Source organism: Sander lucioperca, chromosome 3 (genome assembly GCF_008315115.2).
Source record: "Sander lucioperca isolate FBNREF2018 chromosome 3, SLUC_FBN_1.2, whole genome shotgun sequence".
Classification (NCBI taxonomy): Eukaryota; Metazoa; Chordata; class Actinopteri; order Perciformes; family Percidae; genus Sander; species Sander lucioperca.
The window spans coordinates 19030082-19040999 of record NC_050175.1 but is presented as its reverse complement, the minus strand read 5'-3'; positions in this window follow the sequence as shown (position 1 = coordinate 19040999).

Below are 10918 nucleotides of genomic sequence, written 5' to 3'. Positions count from 1 at the left end.
TCAATGTGCAACATATATTGAAATAAAAACCCTATAAAAGGCTCATTCTCAGGTTAAAGGAAGTGATGTTCCAGCTTTTATTACCTAAGCTGTTAGCTCTCGGCAGTGAGGTCTGCTTTTACGATTGTTCTGGTTTTTGTGTAAATGAATTAAAGTTCCATTTGAGTGGCGCCCCTTGTATATGCCAACACATTCTTCAGATTGAGAGCTGAGCTGGCCTCGCGTCAACACATCTCTCTCACAGACTCTTGTTAATAGGCAGCAGTCCTTACAACCCCTCCCCTCAAGACAGAGAGAGACAGAGAGGGGGGCAGTAGGGGAAGCCAACAAGAGCATTTTTTTACAGCAATTTTACCAGACTCCTCAAAGGCACAGAGGATGAGGTTACAATTTATTTCCTTGTTAAGTCTCCCCCTGCTCTGTCAGAAGAACCCAATCATGTCACTCTGCTGCCATCATGAGGCCAAAACAATCAACTACCAACTATTCTTCTATACATATCAGTTACATACCAGCTCTGATATCAAAAGTAATAAAATACACTTCTGGTATGACTTAACTACACATCATAATGTACATATTATTGTAGGTAATATTACTATTACAAAGAAAATGAAAATTTGATTAATGCCACGGTGCACATGCACACTGCACTTTTAAATATACAGATTTTTAAAATAAATTGTCTTATTAATAATGTAATTGTTACAATTTTATACTTGTGCTGCATACTATCCAAAAGACAACCATGCGTTTTGCAAGGGATCTCTGACCCTAATATTGTATGTACATAGTCAACATTTGCAAGGATTGAGACAAACACATTATCAGCTGCTATGAAACACACTGTCAAAAAGTCACAATCATGCCAAAAAAGATTTTATTATTTTTGGTCTTTTTATTCTTTCTCTCCATGTGTATAACCAGGACTGTTCATGTGTGAAGCATGGAGCAGACAGTCAATACGGCTGAGAATAACTGCATCTCTTTTGGCTCCCAACAAAGAAGACTGAGACAGTCTTGTTGATTGAGATTAATGTTTTTGTACATGGCCTATGACAAATTAATTTACATGTCACAAAATGAAATGAGGTCCTTGCAGTCGGAGGAACACGGCCATGGTGTAGACTGCGGTCAGAAGGCAGAAAGGTAAAGTAGTCCCTTTTCAAAGCAGACATTTTGACTTGTCATTACATAGTTTCCACTGTGTTGTATTCAATCTTTCATGACTATGGAACTTTTTTTACCCTCAGTAAAGAAAAACAACCCAATATCAGTATACTCAATTGATGTGTCACAACAAGAAAGTGCGACCTTTTACAGTAAAAGCTAGTATATAGTACAATAAAACAATGACAAATTTTGTTATGTTGAAATGACTATATAAACTCTACTGCAATGGAAACTGGAAACACATCATTTGAGCTAGACAGCCTACAAAAGAAAAAAATGACATGAAATGAATGCATTGTTGAATGAAATTGTTCCCATTGAATGAATACACCAACAACAGCTGTTATTAGCAGGCTGCTACTATACATCCTGAGACTGCACTCATTTCAAGTCACAACAACTGTTTCTTTCTCATTTGTATGTGTTACAATAAAATATAAATGCAAATGTTGCACCTGTTATCACATGCCAAGGCCCCAAATACAATGTAGCTCACATACATCCCTTTGGGGATTGTTATCCATACAAGCACACACACACACACACACACACACACACACACACACACACACACACACACACACACACACACACACACACACACACACACACACACACACACACACACATGTATGCATTAAGCTATGTCTGGAGGACATCAATACAAAGACAGAGCAAACTGCAGCACTTTTCAACCTGCTGCCATATTTCACCCTTTTTTCAGTCTGTCAAGTTTGAATGAGGTCATTATGGCTTCAACACATTGTAGGTGCCTGACAATGATTGTGATGAATAAGGGATATATCTTATAATTTAAAACCTACAGTAATTAATGGTTTAACATCACCACACTTTTGGATTTTCATACAAAAGGTCTGTATCAGTAGGGATGGACTAGTCTGTCAGTCAGTCAGTCAGTCAATCAGTCAATCTGTCTGTCTGTCTTTCTGTCTGTGCTGCTGAAATTCTTCCCTCTGGATCTCTTCCTGCTGTCCCCGAGGCTGCGCAGCTGAAACAACACCAAGTGGAGGACACTTAAGAGCCCTGCTTTATCCTTTCTCACACGCTCATACGGCGCCGCTAAAATCATAAGCCCTCCACTCATCTCCTGCCAAAACCTCTTCCTAATGGCATGGAAGTGTCAGCTATATGTTTGACAGCTGCTGTGATGAATGAGAGGAGATTTTTTTTCAACTTCATTGTTTGTATTAACCTCTCTACCGCTTTTAGAAATTAGAAAAAGAGAGATCCATCAGTGTGGTTAATCTTCTGGTACGACAACATATATTCACCTGACACATAATTGGTAAGATTGGGGTCTCACCTACGATGGAGTAGGAGGTCACTATGGCAACAGTCAAGTCTTTGGAGAAATGAAAGCAAATGAGTAAGAGGTAGAGGGTGGAAAGATATATATTTTTTAAATTGCAGTGATCTTACTGTTGCTGATGGGCGCATGAACATGTCCGCATGTCTGTGTTACTGTAACTGTAAATCACAGTGTGTGAGATAATTTCCTGTGCGTTTATGTGTGTGAGGGTAGTTTGATTTACTGTAACATGCAAATGAGGAAGATATGTAATAACTTTAAAAACATACACAAGAGCAAAGTTCTGACAGTATGAGTGTGATGATGGTCATGGTGACACACACACACATACGCACGCACGCATGCACGCATGCACGCATGCACACACACACACAAACACACACACACACACACACACACACACACACACACACACACACACATATATACAAACAGCAGTGAAGAGACCAGCTGGAGTGTGAGAGGGTGATAGGGGAGAGAGAGTGCAGATGGAGGCAGTGATGCTGTTTCTGATGACTGGGCCCATGAGACAGGGGCCCAGGCATCGCCTATGCCTCTCTGCTGCCAGCAGGCTCATATTCTGGGCTTTGTTCTCTGTAATCTGCTAACCTGTGGAGCATCCGGACAGATGAGACACATTTAGAGGGTTGTGAGCAAGAACACAAGCCTGCAGAGGGAGCACCAACAAAGCCTCCTTCATTAACCTGACTTGCCTGAGGATTTACACCATTTTAAAAGGATTTGTGTGTGTGTGTGTGTGTGTGTGTGTGTGTGTGTGTGTGCGTGCACGCGTGCGTGTGTGTGTGTGACGGTCGGGGTGCAAATGTGGCTTTTGCAATATCAACAGCATTGTAGGATTAAAGTAAACTATCATTGATGATAAGGCAGTCAGTTGTCAATACTAAGGATTTACATAAGAGCAGATTATTAACTGTCTTCCCACTGACAGCCTAACACTGATGAATTCTGAACCTTGATGTTTTCTGTGCAGCACTTGAAGTAACGCAGGTTACTATAATGTTTTAACATGTTAGCACAAAAGAGGGCAGCAGAGAGTGAGCTCCAAACCTCAGAAGTAAAAGTCACCATATGCAGTCTTGAAGCGCATCTGTTTGGTTCACCACACAGATAAACTTTCTTCTACACGTGTGCATGTGCTTAAATAAACACAGCGCACATGTCAGGACTGTGGAGCATCTGCAGAACTACAGAGTCATCTGTTAATTCTGGAGAATACATACATACATACATACATACATACATGCATACATACATACATTCCGTAAGTATGTAATAACAGCATGATAATACCAATGATTTCATTTCTATAACTATTTTTAAAATACAAATATATAATGAAGCTGTATCAGGACACATTGTAAAAACCGCAATGACAAGAGAGAATTACATTTCAAAAAAATGTTAAATGTTAAATTAAAATGTTGAGCTTGATGGTTCATTCTCAATGCATTAAAAGATAAATGTAGGCCTACAGTAAAACAATTAGGTAAAGTGATTAAAATGTTTTTATATAAAAAAACAACTCAAATTTATTAGAATTGCCCTTATTACAGCCAACAAATGTATAGCTATGCATTGGAAAGATGTATCACCACCTACATTTGCTAGATGGACGAATTAACTGGCATCATGCATACCAAGTGAAAAGATTATGTATAATTTGAAGGGTAAACCTGGAGAGTTTCAAAAGATCTGGGGTGGTTTTCTAGCATATGTGGACATGGAGTCCACAATACAGTAATTCTTTTATATTTACACAATGTCAGGTGATGGTTAAACATGCTTATACAACATTTGGTGCGGTTTCTAGCTTTATTTTTTATTTGTTTTAAATTTCTTTTCTACCTCTCCCTGCTAGGTTACTTCCTCTCTGCAACAGTTTTGTTTTAGGCTAATTTTGTTTTTGCTTGTTTGTTTTATGTTATACTGAAGGCTAGTATTCACTCTTACTTTTTTGACTTGGTACACACTCTGTAGGAATGTATGGTCGGACCTGTAGGGGTGGAGTGAGTGGGAGGGAGGGTGGGTGGATGGGCTGATCTGGTACCTACTTGATATATTGCTGTACAATATCCCTTCACTCAGCTCTAGGGTTGTTATGTAAAAAATCCAATAAAGATATTGTTGAAAATATAATTTTTTTATATAGAAATGGGTCATGAGAAGTGATTTCATTGGATGTCATTGACTTAGTTAGTCTAAGCTAATAGATCAGAGAACTACACTGACATTAGACGCATACACCTACACACAAACTACACCCAGGCACGTACATGGGAGGGTGGGTGTTCATGAGTGTGGATTGGGTATCAGCGGCTGAGCTAAGCGTCATTGGCAGAAAGAAAGACTACAGCACGTCCAGTCACACGTTCCCTCCATGTGACCTGCCACTGTCTGTAGGAGAGTCAGAGAGACATAAGAGAGTGCTTTGGGATAGAAGCCAGACACAGAGAGGTGTGTGAGAGTGCAGCAACATCATTATTATTTAATGAGACCTGTTGTGAGTGCTCTGCACCCAAAGGCAACAGGGCTTATAGAGATGTAACCACCAGGGTGAAAATGATATGATTCAGGTTACCATAAGGCAAACATACAGTGCGAGGGCAACCTAAATATACACACGCACGCATGCACGTGCGCGCGCACGCACGCACGCAGACAGATAGACAGACAGACAGACAGACACACAAATGTGTATGCATAAATAAACTTGTAATATTTTCATGTTTATGCATATACCGCTTCTTCATGCCCAATATATCTCCAGCCTCCATCTTCAGGAAAAGACGTCTCCAAACAAGCTAACAAATATTTGTTCTGACAGCAGTCACGTTTTGCTGAATCACTCATGCGCTCGGTCCTGCTCCTAAACAGCACACAGGATTTTTATTTAGAAATGAGAGTAGGGGTGAGAGTCAGTGACGTCATTCCTGGTCACAAAGTGCCCAGGGCATCCCTGCAGGGGTGACAATGATAAGGAGGGAGGATTGGGTGCAACTACCACTACCTGAAAAATGTCATGCCAGACAAATCTGTACACAGCTCAACCAACTCTGACATATTAATATTCTGTTTCATTCCTCTTCAATCATGACACAACATGTCTCAGCCACACCTCTAGATCCAACTGAGGGAAATGTTAATGCTACAGCATACATTATTATTTAGATAGACATAGTGTGGTTTCAGCTTTGTGTCAACAATTAAGGGAAGGCCTCTTTCAAAATGGCATAGCCCTTTGTGCACCAGGTCCATGAATTAATAGTTTTTTGCATTTAGTGTGAAAGACCTTGACTGACCTAAACAGAGACCTGACCTCAACCCCATCCAATACCTTTGGAAGGAACAGGAACACGGACTGCAAACCAGGCCTTATCGCTCAATATCAGTGCCCAACATCAAGCTCTTGTGCCTGAATGGGAGAAAATCCCTGCAGCCAGATTCTTAGATATGCTATAGCAGCATATTATTTGGCTTGGGAATGAAATGTTCAACACTCACATATGGGCAATATTTCTGTGCCCACCTACTTCATTCTAATATCCACATACTTCTGGCCATGTATATACTATTATCATATCATATCTGTAAACGGATAGGTACATTTACTCTTAAGGGCACTGTGTCAAACCTGCATTTGGCAACAGTATTGGCTGAAGCAGAAATCTTTCCAATGTCCTCAATGAGTTACCTATCTTAGCAAGACATACAGGTACTTTTTAGAATAGCAGGCCTGTCAGCTGTTCCGCTGATTATCTCCACTCACCACATAGTCCTTCAGTGTATGCATGCACTCATGTGTGTGCTTTTATACACATGCCCAACAAGTTTTTCCACCTATTCGTCAGCTAGATGCTTTCTGTTTATCCATCTTAGGTCAGACTGACACAGTGCAGAGCTGATGAGAGTGTGGAATCTCGATCAGTAGATTATTTATGAGTGGACCTCTGGCCCAGAGTTCTTCCCTGGTGCCAGTGCAAGAAATGTACTGTGTCTGCAGTGGTCTGAATGTTCATTGCGTTATTGGAATAGCAGATACAGTCCAGGACGGCAGAGAGAGCAGAGAGAGAGAGAGAGAGAGAGAGAGAGAGAGAGAGAGAGAGAGAAAGGACAGTGGAAAACTAAGGAGAGAGGGAAAAGAGAGCAATGAACAGAATGGACAAAGAAATTTAGAGCATCAGCAAATTGAAATTGAAAGTAGTGGAGAATGGAAGAAAAAGAAATGGATGAAATGTTAAAATGAGTAAAGAAATGTAATGATGTAATCCTTTTGTTTTATTCAGAGTAATATTCCCTGTGCAATAACTCCTGCTGTGCTCATATATAAAAAATGACTTTGGTTTTAATATATGAGGTCTGGTCTGGTAGACCTTGGAGGTTTGGAGGGAGATCAGCAGCATACTAAACAGTCATTAATGGGGGAGAGGACCGCCTATACAGCTCTTTAGATTCACATGTCACACACAATGGACGGGGCTACTACTTTTCCGAACACTGTCAATAAATGCGCTGCTTTCTTTTTTTGGCCACTTGGGGCATCAAAACAACAATGGAAACAAGTTGTGAACACAACACTGACATGTCATCACTGGGTTTTCAGAGCTAGCGAAAAGGACGGTTTGAGAGCAGTGAAAGTTAACCAAAACAGTAAAGTTGTGGGCTGGACAGCACAACAACTGTGCTGAAAATCGCTTAAAGCTTTGTAAAGCAGAGGGGACCTGCAGATTCAGGTGATCATTTTCTGTAGCTTGATTTGATTTGATTTGATTTTTTATTTATCTCGGACAAACAGTATGTTGTAAAAGAAAAAAACACAAAGATAAAAACACAAACATAGACAATTCAGCTTTTACCAAAGAACAAAAAAAAGGATAAGTTTGAGAAGGAGCAGGCAGAAGCATGATGCTTATATAGTCATGCCCCTACTTCACGATATCATATTTTTACAGAAAGAAATCAAATAGATATGCATATACAGATATACAACATTTCGGTCATACAACACTTACACTTACAACAATACAACAACATACAACAATACACTTACATTACATTTAAATTCCTATATTTAGGTCTCCTCCTTTCTGTATTAGTCAAGTATTGTTTTCTTGAAACTATTTTTGAACTGTATAATATTATGGCTCTGTTTGATTTCATTGTTCAGTCCATTCGACAAGGTCACCCCACAAAATGAAATACACATGCTTTCTGCACAAGACAGTACTTAAAGCTATAGTGCGTAACTTTTTTATATTAATGAACGTCTGTTACATTCAAGCCGTTGCCAAATAAGTTGATACAAAGCTAATTAAGACTATCAGCTCCACAAAACTCTCTCTGTATTTCTCAGCATAGCTATGTTCAGAATATTATGTCGTCCGGCAACTTTTGCGCACAGAAACTCAATTGAAGATAATTACCTCTTCTGAAGAGTCCATCATGTTTTTTTAATCCTCCATGTCCTCCTTGGCTACTAGCAACTGCGTAGATGAGGGGCGGTGGGTGTGCGATCACGGAAGGCTTGTATCATGTGGATGTGCCGACAGTTTTGTTGTCATTATCTATTTATTTTATTGATGATGTACTGTATGTGGTGGAATATGCTGCTCTTTGTGTCATTTAATTTCCCCCTGGGGATGAATAAAGTGATTTGAATTGAATTGAATTGAATTACTTAGAATTCCTCATGGGGGCGACAGAAACTACGCACTATAGCTTTATACATAAATGTACCTCTTAGATGATGTCGCCCGTCTCTATCCTTAAACTTTGTTTGTATGTCATCTGGTAAAACATGTTGTTTTACTTTAAACATACATTCAATTTAGCAATGTCCTAAAGTTTCATGATTGACATGATTGGTGTGCTCATGATACCCAGTGTGATTTATTATCCTGTTTTCTCTTTTTGCAACGTGCACATCTTTTGTAAGGTGCTCTTGTAGGTATTTCCCCAAACTCTCACACAATAGAACAGATATGACAAAATAAGCATGCAGTACAGAGTATGTAGTAATATCTGGTTCAAGATGTATCTAGCTTTACTCAACATTCCAACGCTCCTGACCATGTTAGTGCACAGATATTTCATGTTCATTGTCTATGAACAACCCCTTTTACACTGACACAATGGTTTTTACATTGTCATTTGATTTTTGTTATTATAAAAATATCAATTAAAGCCACTTTAAGCAGAAGTAATATTGCAGTATTCTGTGAAGTTTCCAAGCATTGCCACAACATTAGGGAAATGCCAACATAATTTCAGTCAGCTCACCATAACTTAAGTTCACCATTACCAAAGTACAGAAGTAACATGGGTCATTTCTTTGTTTTTCTGGAGGCTGTTGTGTTATAAATTACACAAAAGCTCATCTGACTTAAGTGTGGTGTGCAGCGTTGGCACATGGCCATTGTTTTGTTGGGAAAGCATTTCCTATGAAGCCTCTCTAACCTACTTCCTTTTCCATGTCTAAATATGGTGTGTTGGGAAACAAGTCATCTTAGTTCATCACAAAACAAGCCTTTTCAAGATAGTGGAAACTTCCAGTGTGAGTGTGTGTGTGTGTGTGTGTGTGTGTGTGTGTGTGTGTGTGTGTGTGTGTGTGTGTGCGCGCGCTTATGTCAGTTTGTTTGTCTACCTTTACCTAACAAAACAGTGATGTAGTGGAGCTGCCTGTTTATGGTTGACCTACTACAGTAATAGGGTTTCACGTGAATGGGACAAAAGCTAAACACGCATTTGAGCTCCCCCTCCATCAATATTTCATGATATATTCAATTCAATTGAGTTTATTTAAGAAGGGGACAGTGTAAATTAATAAAACGCATGATCATACGTGGTTAAAAATGCGAGAATTACTCAAAAGGCGATTTTTCATCTGTAGTCTGCTGGCCTCGATGTTAAAAAGGGCTTTTTAAAATACAAATAAACAAGAAAGAAAGACAACACAAGTAGAGCAGAACTCAGAACAAGACACATGTATACTGTTCATCTTTGTCAACTGTTATAAAACCACACATGATGACATGTAGGCGTGGTTTTTGGACCTTTCATGAGACAAGTTCACATGATATACACCAGTTGTTTTGTGGACCTTTCACATGTGAATGTTTGGGCTCACATGGGCTTTCATAAACTTTTCACACAATTTCAGCAAGACAAAAAAACGCATTACTGTTAAAATTATGCAATGGATCAAGTTCATAAAAAACTTCAAACTTGAATAAAGCAATACACACTCAGAGGATCAAATTAATGACAAAAATATATATAAGAAAATGTATATTGATTACAAAAAACATTAATAAGCCAGAAAAAGGAGATAAGAAATGTGCTGTGAAGAGGGAAAGAGGATGAGAAAGGTCTGCAAGCAGACTGTGACAAAGATTCAGTATGACTCCTGCCATGTCTGATTTTCACCTCTTTGTGAGAGAGTGAAAATACGTGTATATGGGAAAATAATTTGTTTTGAGACATTGGAGAAGCTTACTTTTTTTCTTAGTTAAGAGGTTTTGGGGAATGCAACATGATGGGTCATTTACCCTTAGTAAAGTAAAAGAAACAGCTGCGGTCAAAGAAAATAGGAAGCCATCTTGGTTAGCTGTGCAAGTAGACACTTGAAAACAACATAATTCATTTTCCAAAGTTGTAAAAGACCATTTAGCCAATTAATTATTCAGGTCCAGTGCTCACTGAAATGAGGTTATGGCGGTAACCTATGCGCTGCCGCACTGGATACTGCTGAGTCAGGATTAATCTCATGGCACAGCATTTCTCTGAATGCCTCACAATAATTTTTTAAAACTATAAATCATTAAACCTATTTGTGTGCGTTGACATAACCATGATATTAAAGCTGTAGGACACACTTTGGATGAGGCGGGAGAAGCTACGCAGGTGGGATGAATATGGCTATGTGGTTGCAGTCTAATAAAGCCAGACGCCTGAGGGAGAGAACAATCAGAACACAGTCATCATCACATGAACACAGCAGTTATATAAGCAGTTGTTGTTATACAGCATTACAATGTTTCCTGATTCCCACAGCTGCTGATGTATATGGAGCAATTGGATTCCCAGTCATGCCAAAAGTCAACTTTGCTGTAAATTGATTAGTTAATGTTGATATATACTATATATATTGTGTGTATCTTACAAATAGTCATATAAAAAACCAAGACAAATGTGCCATGCTGCAGTCAAATTAAATGTCTTAATTTTCTACTTCACCATTCACTTACATTGGATATTTTATCTCTGGATGTCTTTATCTATATTCTGGGGAATTACGTGATTTTCCACTTAAAGCAACTGCTGAGTAGCTCTAATTATATTATTACATTGGAATCTCACAGCAGGTTTTTATTGACTGGCCATATGGATTCACACTGC